Below are 18645 nucleotides of genomic sequence, written 5' to 3' on the forward strand. Positions count from 1 at the left end.
CAAATAATTTACTGGAATCGCTAATAAGATGAAATTTTAATTTGTTTTCGTTTTTTTTCAATTTTATGGAAAATACTGAGCCCCTGTTTTATAAATATCGGCAGCTCGCTAAAAAGATTATTACAAAATAGAGAAACACGCGTATGATCCTTTTATCTGAACAACAAAATCACCGACCTTAGAAACGATTACGTGGTATTTAAGATTTTAGTTTATATAACACATTCCACAACTCTTGTTATCACTTCATATGAGACATCCGTTGGCTGTGTTGTCATTTAATCGTAGTCAGTCACATGACTAGAATTTCACAATTATTTTGAGTTTGAAGGGCAGTTATTTTAACTTCGGTTGCATGTTTCAGATCTTCCCCATACTTGGTTTGGAGATCTGCAATTTAGTCTGCGTCTTCTGAAGCCTCAAGCATTGTTAAATCATCTCAAGAATCAGCAATCAGAATATTTTAGTGTCTTTCTTGGTCACTTCCGAACTCAATGACAATGCAGTCGTAAATATTCTGTGAACAGAAACAAGGCAAAAAGTGTAATACATGCGCGACAAAAAAAATTAATAGTGTAACAGGCTTCATAGGAAATCAGTTGCTCTTAGTGACGGTGGATGACGGAATGAGGTTAGACAGCTTATGCAGACGTATATCTCGGCTCACTATAGTCTAATAGGGAATCATTTCCTGGTGAGTATTTCTATGTTTTTCATTAGCTCTGATTAATCGGAGCCGAGACTCCTTGAACAATGGATTAAATGTCAATTAACAGGAAAATCCTAACAAGAGAAAATATAATGAGTGTACTGAGCGAAGTGGGACTGCGGTAAACTGTTTGAATCGTAATCATGATTCAGTCACTTCAGACAACTTCTGGGAAGGATTCTTAAACGAGATATCGATTAGTTTCCTTCCAAGGCGTTGCTTGACCTGTGAAACACCTTCATTTTCAATGAACTCTATCAATGAAAGGTTGCACTCTGACCGGGAGAAAATATATTGGTTGATAAAATTCTGTCGAAACAAAAGCATAGTACTTCTGATATAAACTTGCTTTTCAGTTGATAAAGTTCATGCTGTTTCACAACGTCTTTGATTTCGAACTAGCTGAAGAGGTGTCTGGTTCACAGTACTTTTCGAATTACGTCAAGGTTAACTTGTGTAATTAATAGCTGTTCTACAGCGTTTTATGTCAGACGCCAGATAGCGGGAAACGGATGAATATCACCTAGTGATAATCCGTGATGTAGATAAAGTCGAAGTTTTTGATGGAATTATGCGGCATGGTCGTAATCCTGTCGAGCAGATTCAGACAGGAAATATCTGAAATCAAAGAGTGTGTCTTTAGACTTCGAACCAAAGTTTTGAAACGAAGATGTCAAGCTATCGGGAACGATGGAAAAAGTGGAAACACAAAGCAGTAAAGTTTTATATTTCAGGTCAAGCACAAACATCCACTTCTTGACAGTACAAGTGTTTATCGCTGTGTATGTGCTTGCTCGTATTGCATAACCTAGCCGAACGAGATATACCGGCCCTGTGGTGTGCGTCACAGCACTTGACACTGCAAGTCATAAGAGCTGAAGGGACCGCCTCCGGCCAAGAGCGAGTTACTTCGGAACTGCGTGTTTAAATACACTCAAGCTCTCTATAACACATGAACAACATTCAGGACTTTAGTGGATATCTCTCCATTGAGATACTAATTTCCCGCCTGGTCCGGCCGTAGCCGAGCGTTTGCGATGTATGTTGGACAAGACAACTATTGTGATGTCACAGGTTCTTGTGGGCGGGGTGGAGGGGAAAGCGAACTCATACTGCTCTAGCTTGCAACACGAGGAGGTGAATGGAAAGCCACCGAACCTGCGGGATGTCTTAGTCAGTTAGTTACATTTTCCATATATTATTTCAACGATTCTTTTATCGAATTGATGTGCAAAGAGTCATTTTACAGGATATGCATAAATATTCATGTTAATATTAATGAATATATTTTTTTTAGTCCTTATCCATGCAACTACATTTAAAAACAAGATATTTTTACAGGCTACCAATTTTTAAATAGAAATCGTCCTATGAACAGAAGGAATTGGCCAGCAGAATTGATTTTAGGTTATATTTAAAACTTCCTTTGTTACCTGTCACATTTTATATTGTTGGGCAAACGACCAAAAAATTTTGTTGGTGCATATAGAGCTCCTTTCTGAACCACGTTCATCAGTCTCGTATATTGGCTTGCCTGACCGAGGTATGGCTCTGAGCACTATGGGACTTAACATCTATGGTCATCAGTCCCCTAGAACTTAGAACTACTTAAACCTAACTAACCTAAGGACATCACACAACACCCAGTCATCACGAGGCAGAGAAAATCCCTGACCCCGCCGGGAATCGAACCCGGGAACCCGGGCGTGGGAAGCGTGACCGAGGTATTTAGGTGGTTTTCCATACTCTTACAGGCAGATACTGGACATGTTCCTCATCTCAGCAAACGAAACACAGAAACATTTAAAACTAAGAATATACACAAACCGAAGTATATACGATTCACAAATAGGTAGCGCACATACCGCTCCTATCTGACAATTGGGTCACAGGGCAGGATACGCGGCCACAGAATTAAAATCTGAGTGAAAAGAAAAGTATCAGGACTTGTGCGAAAGTGGATCACTGAAGTCAACTAAAAACGGCCATGGCTGGAATCGGTGAACTGTTCGAACACCAGAATTTGTTATAGTTGTGGATCATGTTACATTACTCGCTTCACTTCGAAGCGTAATGTGTGGTACGTACTAAGACTTTAGCAAGTACTTAATAGATTTCGAATACAGGGCCGGGATCTGCCAGTGTTTCACAGAGCAGAGGACTACTGTACCAAACTTTGCAGGCGATGTCGTTAACACCATTTCTCGGTATGAAAGAGACAAGTATGCTAGATTACGACATACACGATATTCTGTGCATCGTGGGACAGCACAATAACAGAAATGACTAAAGCAGTATAAATGAAAGTGAAAATGCGTGTTCAACTAGCGTTATGGAGAATGTCAATAGCGAGTATCTGAACGCGAATGTTTACGTATGAGAATATGTGTGCGACGAACATCATAGAGCCACACCAGGCAGAATCCCCTATATCACGCAACAGCCTCGCCGGCTAAACGTCCAGCAGCAGTGAGAAGCAGCTGCATTGAGATGAGTGCCCTTCTATGTCTGCTTAGTAGGCTAGATCCACGAAATGCCACACACAGCGTCAATCTGGATGCCAAATTCAGCACAACAATGACAACAAAAGTGCAGTAAGTAGACTGACCAAAAAATCAACGAGGGTCCTGAACCAACCAGGAGTGAAAATGGAGACACATTATACAACTGAAGATAAAGTATACTGGGTTGTTAGATCGCACCGTGTTACTCTTCAAATATCTTCTCAAAATTCGACTTTCCGACCCCTGTGCTGGGGTCTTCTTCAGGATCTTCTGCTCTTTCTGGTTAACTGAGAACTGTCGAAGACTAGTGTCACCTTCACTTATAAAAGGTGGTTTTCCTGCGCTTCTTCTGAAGAAGTAGTAGTCTTGGGTGAAATATCTCCCGCTACTATTGGTGGGCCGTCATCGTTGGATATGTGAATGCGTCACTAGTCTTTGACAGTATTCAGGTAAATCGAGGCAGAAGATCCTGAAGAGGTCGAAAAGTTTATTGTGAGGAAGAAATAGGAAGAGGAATATATCGCGGCCTAACAACCACAAGATTTTACTTTCAGTTCTTGTCACGAAAACCTGCAGACGTCTTATGCGACGGTTGCCCAGAAAGTAATGCATCGCATTTTTTTCTTCAACAGTTCTGTGTTGAACATGATGAGAATTGCATACACCAAGGCATGGTGTTTTATCTACACACCCTGTTTTTCCACGTAATCTGTATTCCGTTCTATGGCCTTCATCCAGCGCGAAAAAAGGGCGTGTATGCCCTGTCGGTACCAATCCTTGCCCTGGTAGTGGAGCCAGTGCTTCACTGTGTGAACTTCCTTCTCTGATTCATAGAAACAGCGCCAACTGCGCGTCGTAATGCGTCTGTCCTCGTGAACGACAACATCAGCTCGCAGCAACATGTCAGATGTGACAGCCGTGGGTTGTCTCCCTGACCGCTGCAAATCGTGGAGCTCCGCCGAACCGCCTTCTGATGACCTCACCCTCCGTGCCCAGCGACTAACTGTACTTCTGTCGACAGCAGGTGTTCCATAAACTTTGCACGAGCCTTTGTGAATATTCCCTACATTTTCTTTCTCTGCAGTGACAAATTCAATGATGGCACGTTGCTTGTACCTACAGACGCCATTTTGAAACTGCCCTGAAGCTACGCTACCCGTAGATTTTGACGGAAACTTGGCGCGCTCATTCAGCAGACTTCAAATAATTAATACGTAACGCTTCGCATTCGTAGCACTGTTTTCGGCTGAGAAAAATAAATTGAGACAGGATACCGTGATCCGTCATGATGCATTTCCGAAACTGTTTACTACCGCCCTCGTGAGTAGGAGGGAGTAACATTTCCTGATAACCATTTCAAGGCATTTAAACTTTGTAAGGTAACGGCTACTTTCTCTCTTCCTAACCGCGTTTAACAAAGATTACGTATGTTGAACTAACAAAATAATCTGAAAGCAACATTTTGTCCTGTTAATATACATTTTTTAATTTTGTATTTTAACGTATTTCCTATTTTTCCGATCTTTATTATTTAAGAATTAATTTTTTTATTCCGGTAAAATAACGGCTATGACGGTCCCTCTTACACGTAACTGGGTATTCTACATATATCACATTACATTCATTATGATACACACTTTATAAGAGGTCTTACATCTATTATGTGATCCAACACGTAGACACGATTATGACATAAGTAATGCAAACAGTAAGAGCCAAAGCAAAAAAAATTACAGTTTATATTTGTTCTCATAAAGTAAAACAACCAAGACAAAGAGGTAGGTAGCTATGAACTATTAATACTGGCAGCAATGAACGTGACAGGTGGGTGGTACAAAAAGGACACAGCCAAAGCAACATTACTGGGAGAACGTGGAAGAATTTACTTACCTATTTGACGGAGAAAAATGGCGTTAGTTTCTTTGGGGGGTGGGGTGGGGCAGGGGAAAGTTACGAGCTTCACGAAATGAAGTGTTTCAGTTTTTTCTGAAATACTATAGGACAGAGAATTGTGAACATAGTGCAGGGCACGCAGCATACTACAAGTGCGAACAGCTGCAACAAAGGACTTTACGAATGTTTTTATTTTATGGATGAACACACCGATTATGCTAGAAAAGTGAGACCTTGTGAAGTGATTGTGACGTAACAATTTATTTCCCTCGTTACATTTTAGTTTCATAAGTTGTAATACAAAGGATATATACACCATTTTAATTGCATTATGCAACAAGCACTAAATATTTTGTAACCAAAATCGATTATATACTGACGGAAAAGCAACTGAAACACCGCAAAATAATTAATGCAGAGTAATGAAACATTTGTCTAGATAACACATTTAAGTGATTAACATTGCTAGCTCATAGGTTAACGTTAGTGCGTAACCACCAGAATGATGGAATGCAAGCGTGCGATCGTGCATGCACTGTGTTGTACAGATGCTGCATGTCAATTTGTAGGACACAGTTCCATGCCTGTTGCACTTGGTCGGTCAATACAGCGACGGGTACTGCTGTTTGTGGATGACTCTGGAGTTGTCGTCAGATAATGTTCCATACATGCTCGACTGGAGACAGATCTGGTGATCGAGCAGGCCAAGGCAACACGTCAACACTCTGTAGAGAATGTTGGGTTACAACAGCGGTATGTGGGCGAGCGTTATCCTGTTGGAAAACACCCCCTGGAATGCTGTTCGTGAATGGCCGAATCACCAGACTGACGTACAAATTTACAAACACAGTGCGTGCAATAACCATGTTGCAGTCATACGAAATCGTACCCAAGACCATAACTCCAGATGTAGATCCTGTGTTAGTAGCACGCAGACAGTTTGATTGCAAGCGCTCAACTGGCCTGCTTCCAACCAACACATGACCAGCACTGGCATCGAGACAGAATCAGGTTTCATCAGAACACATAACACACCTCCAACCTGCCCTCCAATGTGCTCTCGCTTAGCACCACTGAAGTCTCAAATAGTGTTGGTTTGGCGTCAGTGGAATGCACACTATAGGACGTCTTGCTCAGAGCTGCCCTTGAAGTAACGTATTTGTAACAGTTCCTTGTGTCACTGTGGCACCAACTACTGCTCAAACTGCTGCTGTAGATTCAGTACGAAGCGCCAGAACCATGCGGCGAACACGATGGTCTTCCCTCTCTGTAGTGCCACGTGGCCGTCGGAATCCGGTCATCTTGCGATCGTACATTCTTGTGACCACCAGCTGGCAGCAATCATATACAGTGGCTACATTCCTGCCAAGTCTTTCTGCGCTATCGAAGAAGGAACATCCAGCTTCTCGTAGCCCTGTTACACGACCTCGTTCAAACGTAGTGAAGTGCTGATAATGGTTTCTTTGTCGCCTGAAAGGCATTCTTGTCCAACATCAACTCACCATGTCCAGTTTCAAAGGTATGTAACTCCCACGACCGTTACAGCGTGTATTTAAAACAAACCTGATTGGCATCCTCATAGTGGCGCTACTAGCGCCACTCTTACGCGACTGGCGCGAAATTTGAATGACGCCATCTTTCGGACACAGAACCACGCGTACCAACTTTCGATTATGTCGCACAACTGATTGGTGTTGCGATTTTTTTCTGTCAGTGTATAAACGTAAGGGGGAACGCACATTACGATTCAGTGTCCTGTCGACAACAAAGTCAGTAGAGATGAGGTTCAGTGTAGGATTAGACAAGGGGGCTTGGTGTTGCTTGAGGAAGGAGACCAGACAGCGAGGTCATCGGTCTCATCGGATTAGGGAAGGACGGGGAAAGAAGCCGGCCGTGCCCTTTGATAGGAACCATCCCGGCATTTGCCTGGAGCGATTTAGGGAAATCACGGAAAACCTAAATCAGGATGGCCGGACGCGGGATTGAACCGTCGACCTCCCGAGTGCGAGTCCAGTGTCTAACCACTGCACCACCTCGCTCGGTGTGATTAGACAAGGATGGGGAAGGAAATTGGCCGTGTCCTTTTCAAGGGATCTATGTCGACATTCACCTTAAACGGGTCGAGGAACCACAGAAAACTTACATCTGGAAGACCTGACGAAAATTTGAACCCCTCCACTCGCGAATGTGAATAAAGTATATCAATAATTTTGTCACCTCTCTCTTTTAAATTGTCACGTAATTAGGATTACAACTAATACTATCTGCTTCAATTACTTAGTGTATTTTACTGGTGACATGAAGAGCAAAAGAAGCCATTTAGCCATCTCTCGTAGTTTCTTTTGAGTGACGTCACGAGACCGGTGTCTATCGTGAGGTTACACAACACCAATTACTTCCGAGTAAAACGTAAGCCATCGAAGTGGCATCATTTAGAAACGCAGTATAATGATTAATGCTTCACTTGTAGGTAATTTTTCATGGTAACAAAAAATACTTGTTTGTATTCTATCAACCAAGCTTCAGTGAATGAAGCGTTCATACGGTGAATACGAGCTCTAGAAATGCTCACCAGAGCAGTTGGTTCAAATGGCTCTGAGCACTATGGGACTTAACATCTGTGGTCATCAGTCCCCTAGAACTTAGAACTACTTAAACCTAACTAACCTAAGGACATCACACACATCCATGCCCGAGGCAGGATTCGAACCTGCGACCGTACCGGTCACGCGGTTCCAGACTGAAGCGCCAGAACCGCACGGCCACACCGGCCGGCCCATAACAGTTGACGACGACGATAGAAAACTAGTTGCATTGCACCTGCAGATGGTCTAAATATAATAATTTTGCTATACTAGACTTTAGGAGTTCCTTTCGGTATAGAGATGATGCCGCTATCGTTTCCACATTAGGTGAGATTATGCGAATTTCTATGTGCTTGCATTCTTTTTAGACATTCGTTGCTGTCTTAGAATTCCAGAACGGCTGAACTGAACATGTCCATTACTAACAACGAAGTGTGATGTATATTGGCCGGCTACTGTGACCGAGCGGTTGTAGGCGCTTCAGTCTGGAACCGCGCTGCAGCTACGGTCGCAGGTTCGAATCCTGCCTCGGGCATGGATGTGTGTGGTGTCCTAGGTTTAGTTAGGTTTAAGTAGTTCTAAGTGTAGGGAACTGATGACCTCAGATGTTACGTCCCGTAGTGCTTAGAGCCATTTGAACCATTTTTTGATGTATATTGTGTTATTTGTGACCTAGTATGTTTCGGATTTCCATTACTGTGTCAGCCATTATCGAGCGAACTCCGTTAGCAGCTAAAGCACTAGCTCCGTGTCCAATAGAAGCAAGGCTTAAGCCAGTACAAACCACTTCGTTTTAGGTTTTCCGTCATTTTCCTAAACCGTTTTAAGTGAATTTCTGGATCATTCATAGTCAAGGTCATCACCAATTCCCATCGCCATTTTTATCTGATGTTCCATCTCTAAACATCTCTGCTTGTAGTCATTGGACAGCTTGTGTGTAGATATTTATAAAAAGTCAAGAGTGCTGAATTTTTTGCTCAAGCTGTTCAGTTTTTATACAGAAAGGCGTAGTTACAAGTAAAGTGAAGTCAATAACAAAAACAAAATGGACATCAAGAGAAAAGGTTTTGTGGCTTTAAATCTAAAACAAATATATAAATTTGGTAAGAGTTTGGGTGTTCGTTAAACTCCACCAGTACTGCATGCTTTGTTCAAGCTGCTGAATTTTTATACCGAAAAGTGTAGTTATCAGAAAATCAAATAATTAACAATAAAAAACTGGACTTGAGAGCTAAAGTTTTGTGTCAATAAATCTGATACAAATATACCCTGAAGCGCCAAAGAAACTAGTGTAGGCATGCGGATTCAAATACAGAGATATGTAAACAGGGAGAATACGGCGCTGCGATTGGCAACGCCTATACAGGGTGTTACAAAAAGGTACTGCCAAACTTTCAGGAAACATTCCACACACACAAATAAAGAAAAGATGTTACTTGGACATGTGTCCGGAAACGCTTAATTTCCATGTTAGAGCTCATTTTAGTTTCGTCAGTATGTTCTTCCACCTACGCTCAATGGAGAACGTTATCATGATTTCATACGCGGTACTCTACCTGTGCTGCTAGAACATGTGCCTTTACAAGTACGACACAACATGTGGTTCATGCACGATGGAGCTCCTGCACATTTCAGTAGAAGTGTTCGTACGCTTCTCAACAACAGATTCGGTGACCGATGGATTGGTAGAGGCGGACCAATTCCATGGCCTCCACGCTCTCCTGACCTCAACCCTCTTGACTTTCATTTATGGGGGCATTTGAAAGCTCTTGTCTACGCAACCCCGGTACCAAATGTAGAGACTCTTCGTGCTCGTATTGTGGACGGCTGTGATACAATACGCCATTCTCCAGGTCTGTAACAGCGCATCAGGGATTCCATGCGACGGAGGGTGGATGCATGTATCCTCGCTAACGGAGGAAATTTTGAACATTTCCTGTAACAAAGTGTTTGAAGTCACGCTGATACGTTCTGTTGCTGTGTGTTTCCATTCCACGATTAATGTGACTTTAAGAGAAGTAATAAAATGAGCTGTAACATGGAAAGAAAGCGTTTCCGGACACATATCCACATAACATATTTTCTTTCTTTGTGTGTGAGGAGTGTTTCCTGAAAGTTTGGCAGTACCTTTTTGTAACACCATGTATAAGACAAGTACCTGGCAAAGTTGTTGATGAGACACAGCATCTCCAAGGTAGCGATGAAGTGGGGATTTTCCCGTACGAACATTTCACTAGTGTACCGTGAATATCAGTAATCCTGCAAAACATCAAATCTCTGACATCACTGCGACCGGAAAAAAATGGTGCAAGAACGGGGACTAACCACCACTGAAGATAATCGTCAACGTGACAGAAGTGTAACACTTTGCGAACAGTTTAACGAAACATCATCGATATGGGCTTTCGGAGCTGAAAACCCACTCGTGTACCCTTGATGACTGCGCGACACAAAGCTTTACGCCTCTGCCCGGCCAAGTCAACACCGACTTTGGACTGTTGATGACTGGAAACATGTTGCTTGGTCGGACGATTCTCGTTACAAGTTGTATCAAGCGAATGGATGTGTGCGGGTATGGAGGCAACCTCATGAATCCATGTACCCCTCATGTCAGCAGGGGATTGTTCAAGCTGGTGGAGGCTCTGCAATGGTGTGGGGAATGTCCAGTCGGAGTGATATGCGACCCATGATATGTCTAGATACCACTCTGACACGTGACACGTACGTAAGCATCCTGTCAGATCACCTGCATACATTTATGTCCATTGTGCATTGCGACGGACTTGAGCAATCCCAGCACGACAATGCTACACCCCACACGTCCAGAACTGCTACAGAGTGACTCCAGGAACACTCTTCTGAGTTTAAACACTTTCATTGGCCACCAAACTCCCCAGACATGAACTTAATTGAGAATATCTGGGATGCTTTGCAACGTGCTGTTCAGAAGAGATCTCCACTCCCTCGCACTTTTACGGATTTATGGACAGCCCTGCAGGATTCATGGTGTCAATTTCCTCCAGCACTACTTCTGACATTAGTCGAGTCCATGCCACGTCGTGTTGTGGCACTTCTGCGTGCTCGCGGGGACCCTACACGATATTGGGCAGGTATACCAGTTTCTTTGGCTCTTCAGTGTAAAACCTTCTACAGGTTGTTTCGCAATATCTATTACAGGGTTTTAGAGATTGTGGAGGGGATTTAGAAGATGAACTTTTGATAAGGAACATATGTTCGGAACTGCACCGTTTGGATATCAAATAAGCTTGAAGATCAGACCATTTTCAATTCTCTCGCTTCACGGTACGTACAAAAACGGAGAATAGGACGCCGTCGTCAGTTCCTATAGTAATTGTGACGTTACATACCATTTTCGTCCGACTACAACAACTGCTGCGGGAAACTGGTACATTCGCAACTAGGAGGGTTGACAGTGGTGCTCCATGGACACTCCGTACTCTCACCGTTGAAGAGGACATCCTCCATGAAGTAGAAGAGAACCCGACGACGAGTATTCGAAGCATTGCCAATGACACGGGTTCCTGTAGGGCACACAGGTCGGAACCCATCGATTCCTTTGTGCGTATCGTGAAGTGGGAGATTTGAAAGTGACCCGATCTTCAGACTTATTGTACATCCTGACAGTACATTTTGGGACACTGAATTTGTATCAGTGCTTTATCCACCAACAGCCCTAGACACGTGTAATAGGAATTGTAGAACACACTGTATACGCCACCCCGTAGACCAATCACCAAACAAGGCACACCATTGCACACGAGCGTTGCGATCCTTGACCGTCGATCAAGAATGTTTCCGTACATTGCACTATAGTTCCAAGAACCAGATATCTGTATGTACCCCTGTAGACGTTACAACCCTTAGACGCTCCAAGAATCCCACGGAGTCGTCTCCACAATGGGAGCTCGTAGAATTAGGCCGCCAGAAGAAGTTGCTACCTGTAGGTACAGCACAAATAAGACATTTCTGTGTACGTCATCGGAACTGAAGTGCAGCCAATTCCACTGTTTAGTACTGCCCTCCTTGTCCCAAACATCGTCGTTTGTAGCAATCATGAACAGTACGAGGATGTTATAGGGGATATGTATGGAAGAAAGGATGTTAGAAATTTCCCTTAAGTATATGCTGAAAAGCTGTAATGAAATTTTTAATTTTGGTACTGGCCAAATAACTGTACAGGTCTAGGCTAAAAATAAAAAAATGAGACAAAATGAACCGTGCAACGATGAACCCCACCCCCCTTCCATACCCCGGATAGCCTTGCGCATTAAAGCACCAGTTCCAAGCCAGGGATGTGCCATGGCCACTGATCGAATTCACCCGACGGGTTAGGGAAGAAGGTCGGGCTACCGGTCATGCTGGGTGTGGCTTTTAGGTGGTTTTCCTCATCCACTAGTTGAATACCGAGCTGATACACAAGTCCAGCCCGTTACACGATTCGTAAACGTTTTGAGAACTTCGCTCACCTTCACATGAACATACGTAGACAGATGGGGTATATATATATTCCGTAACAGTGTGGCGACCACCCCTTAAACTAACAATGCCAACTCCGTTCGTAACCGTGCTGACCCTTCGTCGATGCGGGACACAGGCACAAGAAAAAGAGGAAGAAATTATACAACGATGGTAAAGGCCATCTAATATGGGCACTCAACAGCGACGTTTTCATCGTTCACAGTACAACGCTGAGACAACGCGGCGTAAACCAGTTGTAACTTTACATTTAGAGTAAAAAATGTTAGTTAAAATGTGATCAGGTCTTCAAAATTGTCTCCTTCTCTCATAAACGCACACATAACAGTATAAAATTGTAACTGCCTCAATAGTTTGTGTGAAACATTCCCTTTGAAAAATCAAGTATAATACACTGACGAAACTTAAAATACAAAATTGGAAAAATGTTAACTTGAAGAGCGATGTGGTGTGGAACTATGTGAGGAGGGTGCAAATCTCGTGTAAACTGCAGAAGTGCCCTGTTCATAAACTCACGCAGATATTTATTCCCTATACATCTTACTGTGAGATTGCGAGACGGGTAAAAGTCGAAGATCAATCTCGAGTTCTTGTCCAACGCTCATTCATTTGTAGATGACTTTCCATAATCATTTAAGCGTATGATGACTTAGTCCTTCATATTCGACCCTAATAGACATTTTAAAAGTTTATTCATTAGGCTAAATCATAATTACTGCTTTGTATGAGCCAACAGCAGATGAATGCACTTCCACAACACTTGCAACTTGTCTGGCGTCGCGTCCTGTGGTGAAGAAGAACAAAGAGTGTAACAGTCGAATAATCAAGTCACACATCTTTCGTTAGACAGGAAGCAAGCCAATTCAAATTCGAACTGCACACGAAGCTTTTTGTATTCAATGAACCCAAATTTATGTCTCGGCTGTTAGAGAACTTACACAGAATGCGAAACAGAAGTGCAGTAGCCTGAATTGTATTTGTGGCGTTTTTTTTTATTTTTTTACTCCAACTGTCTATCGATAACACATTTATTCATTGTAGAGTCTCACTTGTTGAGTAAAATCTATGATATTCTTGTACGGAACGATGAAATTTAGGTTGCGAGAACCAGAGCCGGAGTACACTTTTCAATGATATCGAAGTCATTAGATACTCAGTTCGAAAGGGTAGAAATCGGCCGCGATCTTGTTGAAGGATCCATCTCGGCGTTCACTTGAGGCACTATAGGGAAACCACGGGAAATCTAAATCCCGATAGCCAGATAGGGATTTAAAATAAAGTAGAAATATTAGGATTTAGAGTTCCGTAGGCGACGAGACCGTTAGAGACAGAGCATAAGATCGTGTTATGGAGAGATGTGGAAGTAAATCGGCCATGTGCTTTCAAATGATCATACTGACATTCACATTAAGAAATTCAGGGAAATCGTGGAAAATCTAAGTTTGGATGACAGAACGGGATTTGAACTCCTACTCGCCGAAGAAAGTCGAATGTCTTACCACTCATCTTGGAATTAGTTCATAAAAAGAGGTAAAATAGTTGCAATTTACGATCAATGTAAAATACAATACTAGTTTAGGTATTTAACTCTTTTACGTTGACATCTCAGAGTTGGGAATTATTCTGGTTATCGATCTCCGCCGTCCTTTCACGATAAACACTGCGTCACGATCAGGTGCTGCCAGAGTGACAGAGTTTCGCACAATGTCCAGTTTGTTTCTTTCTGTGAGCTTACTGGTTGGCTGACTGCGGGCTACGCATCTCGAGGGCGAAGGTCGATAGCGTAAAGATAGGGCTGCATGTGCGGCCAGCAGCATCAACATAAATATGAACGCGAACTGTTTCTTTTGGCTTTAACGATGCTGGTAGCTAGGCTTTGGGCGGGCCGCGGCGCGCGGCTTCTTCTTTTTTAGGCTGCGTGTCAGCGTAAGGAACAGTAGGCCCTCCGCGCCCGCGGCTATCCGTGTCAACCTGTAATTATTAATACAGAAACGTTCCCAAGAAGTTGAAACAGATGAACATCGCGTTCGCTACCGACGCCACGCCTTCCCGCTGTACAGTCTTGGACAGCTGGTAACTGCCACGCACTTGGGCGCCTTGCGTTGACAGACATCACACAACACAACAGAAACTGCGAGTGTGCTGCAAGATCTCGTTTTGCTACAAAACTTGTGCAAACTCGTAGCATTTCGAACGCGATACTAAATTCTTTCCTTGCTCGTTTCAGGTGGCCCGAAATTTCCCTTGCATTATCGTAATGATTTGTGGTTCTAAAGATGGGTAAAACTTTCGTAGGATTTGTCGAAATGTCGGGGATATTTTAAGGCATACTCAGGACAAATACATTAACCGTGGCAAAATATTACTGATTCAGAACTTCTAACGGAGAAAAGAAGAGTCTAAGAAATTCATTGGTGCTAATTCGTCAGATCTCGACAAAATATTGTTGTTGTTGTGGTCTTCAGTCCAGAGACTGGTTTGATGCAGCTCTCCGTAATACTCTATCCTGTGCAAGCTTCTTAATCTCCCAGTACCTACTGCAACGTACATCCTTCTGAATCTGTTTAGTGTATTCATCTCTTGGTCTCCCTCTACGATTTTTACCCTCCGTGCTGTCCTCCAATACTAAATTGGTGATCCCTTTATGCCTCAGAATATGTCCTACCAACCGATCCCTTCTTCTAGTCAAGTTGTGCCACAAATTTCTCTTCTCCCCAATTCTATTCAATACCTCCTCATTAGTTATGTGATCTACCCATCTAATCTTCAGCACCCTTCTGTAGCACCACATTTCAAAAGCTTCTATTCTCTTTTTGTCTAAACTATTTATCGTCCACGCTTCACTTCCATACATGGCTACACTCCATACAAATACTTTCAGAAAAGACTTCCTGACCCTTAAATCTATACTCGATGTTAACAAATTTCTCTTCTTCAGAAACGCTTTCCTTGCCATTGCCAGTCTACATTTGATATCCTCTCTACTTCGACCATCATCAGTTATTTTGCTCCCCAAATAGCAAAACTCATTTACTACTTTAAGCGTCTCATTTCCTAATCTAATTCCCGCAGCATCACCCGATTTAATTCGACTACATTCCATTATCCTCGTTTTGCTTTTGTTGATGTTCATCTTATATCCTCCTTTCAACAAAAATATTAGCCTGCTGAAACGCTGATCTGACGGTGAATTTGTAAGAGTTGAAACCGGTGATCAATAATCAGTGTTAAGTGATTAGAATCCTATAATAAATTAATTGGGAAAGTTGCTCTTCACTAGGCTGACGATGGTTTGAAATATTCTAAGCGCAAGTAGATGGTTCAAATGGCTCTGAGTACTACGGGACTTAACTTCTAAGGTCACCAGTCCCCTAGAACTTAGAACTACTTAAACCTAACTAACATAAGGACATCACACACATCCATGCCCGAGGCAGGACTCGAACCTGAGACCGTAGCGGTCGCGCGGTTCCAGACTGTAGCGCCTAGAACCGCTTGGCCACCCCGGCCGGGGCACAAGTAGAATGACGGTCCTGTGAATACACTGAGTTTGGCGCAAAAATCGTTGTTTGTACCCATACCTCTACGTAGCTGATATGTACTTCCATACACTCGTTGTAATACATACGCACTTACTGTTTTATCCTAACCTCATATCCTTGATTTGTGTCATTTTTTCGTATATTGTAAATTACAGTTATTTTCTTTATTTCTTCTCTTGTATAGGGTATGAACTCAGTATAATATATACGATGATCTACAAGATAACTGAAGAAATAACAAACCTGAGAACGTCGATGAGGACGATCTCGTCGCATTCTGGCGTTTCTAGAAATAAGCTGTCAGTAGTTATGGGAACTTTTAACTCGGTGCATGTATACATCTTGAAACACACGAAAATTGAAACATAGGAATTGACGATTTTCCTAGATTCAACTGCTGTCCTTAGCACAATTCGTATCAAAAAGTGATCACTTTTATTAAAAGGGGTCCTAGCACTCAAATTGAAAGATTCATTCGTACTTGAAAGGCCACCAGTTACAACTTAACGCAGTTTACTTTTCTCATAATTTGTAACTACCACAAACCGATAGAAATCATACTTTCAAAGATAAATAAAATGTAAATGTTCTTTGACTGGGGCCTCCCGCCAGGTAGACCGTTAGCCGGTTTCGGTTTCGATTTGACGCCATTTCCTCGACTTCCGTGTCGATGGTAACGAAATAATGATAATTTGGAAAACACAACACCCAGTCCCTAAGCTGTGAAAATCTCCGACCCGGCCGGAAATCGAACCCGGGCACTTAGGATTGACATTCTGTCACGCTGACTACCAGGTGTGGTTCGAAGATTGTGTTATGTGAAGTAATACATATGTTTCACAGTCAAATTTCTTACGTAAGTTCTCTTTTCCATTCTTCTTTTGAAACTCGATTTGAGTGTGATTTCATTCTTTGGTCGTCACAAATTTCCAGGAGAAACTATGGAATGACGGATATTTCTCATTTTCTGTTGGACTCACTCCATATAGTGTATTCAGCCTTATAAAGTTATCGTGGCATAGTAGCAGAAGAGTTTCAAAATGTTTACCTCGTGATCAGCAGGATCCATGATCAACATCTAAGCTATATCTTCGAACGATCAGAGGAAATTGTAATCAGTTTGAACCATGACGGAAGAGTTTGTACAGTGTCCAGCCACATTAATCTGACCATCTGTCAAAAGCCTGAATAACCAAATAACCACCTTTCGTAGCGCGAATCGCTGCGAAACGTGAAGGAATATTAGACAGTGGCGTGACGTTCTGGAAGGTACCAACAAGAACGTGGAGGCATGTCGATTCCACTACCGTGGTCAGCTGCGCAAGCCCGATCAAAGTGGTCACACATGCTCTCTATTACGATTAAATCCGGGGAAGGGGGATTTGATTGCCAAGGAAGTACGATAAAGCAATCCTGGTGCTCTTCGAACCACGCGCGTACACTGTGAGCCGTGTCAATCGTTGCAGTGTCCTACTGGTAAATTCCATCGTGCCGAGGAGAACATACTGCATAAGGGGGTGGACATGGTCCCCAAGGATAGATGCATACTTGCCTTGATCCACTGTGCCTTCCAGAATGATGAGATCACCAAGGGAATGCAACGAAAACATTCCACATACCTGCGTCTTGGTTGCAGGTTGTTTGCTTTCAGTAAGTTTCCTTTAATTTACGTCTATGGTCACAAACGTTTTGTTAACAGATTATCGGTTGCGGTCTATAATGACCATTATCAGATCTACAGCAAAAAATGGAAAAAAAACATAAATACACTCGCAGATTGTCTACAGCTTAAAAATAATAAATTGACCATAATGAAAAGTACTACTGACAAATACACTCCTGGAAATTGAAATAAGAACACCGTGAATTCATTGTCCCAGGAAGGGGAAACTTTATTGACACATTCCTGGGGTCAGATACATCACATGATCACACTGACAGAACCACAGGCACATAGACACAGGCAACAGAGCATGCACAATGTCGGCACTAGTACAGTGTATATACACCTTTCGCAGCAATGCAGGCTGCTATTCTCCCATGGAGACGATCGTAGAGATGCTGGATGTAGTCCTGTGGAACGGCTTGCCATGTCATTTCCACCTGGCGCCTCAGTTGGACCAGCGTTCGTGCTGGACGTGCAGACCGCGTGAGACGACGCTTCATCCAGTCCCAAACATGCTCAATGGGGGACAGATCCGGAGATCTTGCTGGCCAGGGTAGTTGACTTACACCTTCTAGAGCACGTTGGGTGGCACGGGATACATGCGGACGTGCATTGTCCTGTTGGAACAGCAAGTTCCCTTGCCGGTCTAGGAATGGTAGAACGATGGGTTCGATGACGGTTTGGATGTACCGTGCACTATTCAGTGTCCCCTCGACGATCACCAGTGGTGTACGGCCAGTGTAGGAGATCGCTCCCCACACCATGATGCCGGGTGTTGGCCCTGTGTGCCTCGGTCGTATGCAGTCCTGATTGTGGCGCTCACCTGCACGGCGCCAAACACGCATACGACCATCATTGGCACCAAGGCAGAAGCGACTCTCATCGCTGAAGACGACACGTCTCCATTCGTCCCTCCATTCACGCCTGTCGCGACACCACTGGAGGCGGGCTGCACGATGTTGGGGCGTGAGCGGAAGACGGCCTAACGGTGTGCGGGACCGTAGCCCAGCTTCATGGAGACGGTTGCGAATGGTCCTCGCCGATACCCCAGGAGCAACAGTGTCCCTAATTTGCTGGGAAGTGGCGGTGCGGTCCCCTACGGCACTGCGTAGGATCCTACGGTCTTGGCGTGCATCCGTGCGTCGCTGCGGTCCGGTCCCAGGTCGACGGGCACGTGCACCTTCCGCCGACCACTGGCGACAACATTGATGTACTGTGGAGACCTCACGCCCCACGTGTTGAGCAATTC

This window comes from Schistocerca cancellata, chromosome 4 (assembly GCF_023864275.1).
Source record: "Schistocerca cancellata isolate TAMUIC-IGC-003103 chromosome 4, iqSchCanc2.1, whole genome shotgun sequence".
In the NCBI taxonomy this organism is placed as follows: domain Eukaryota; kingdom Metazoa; phylum Arthropoda; class Insecta; order Orthoptera; family Acrididae; genus Schistocerca; species Schistocerca cancellata.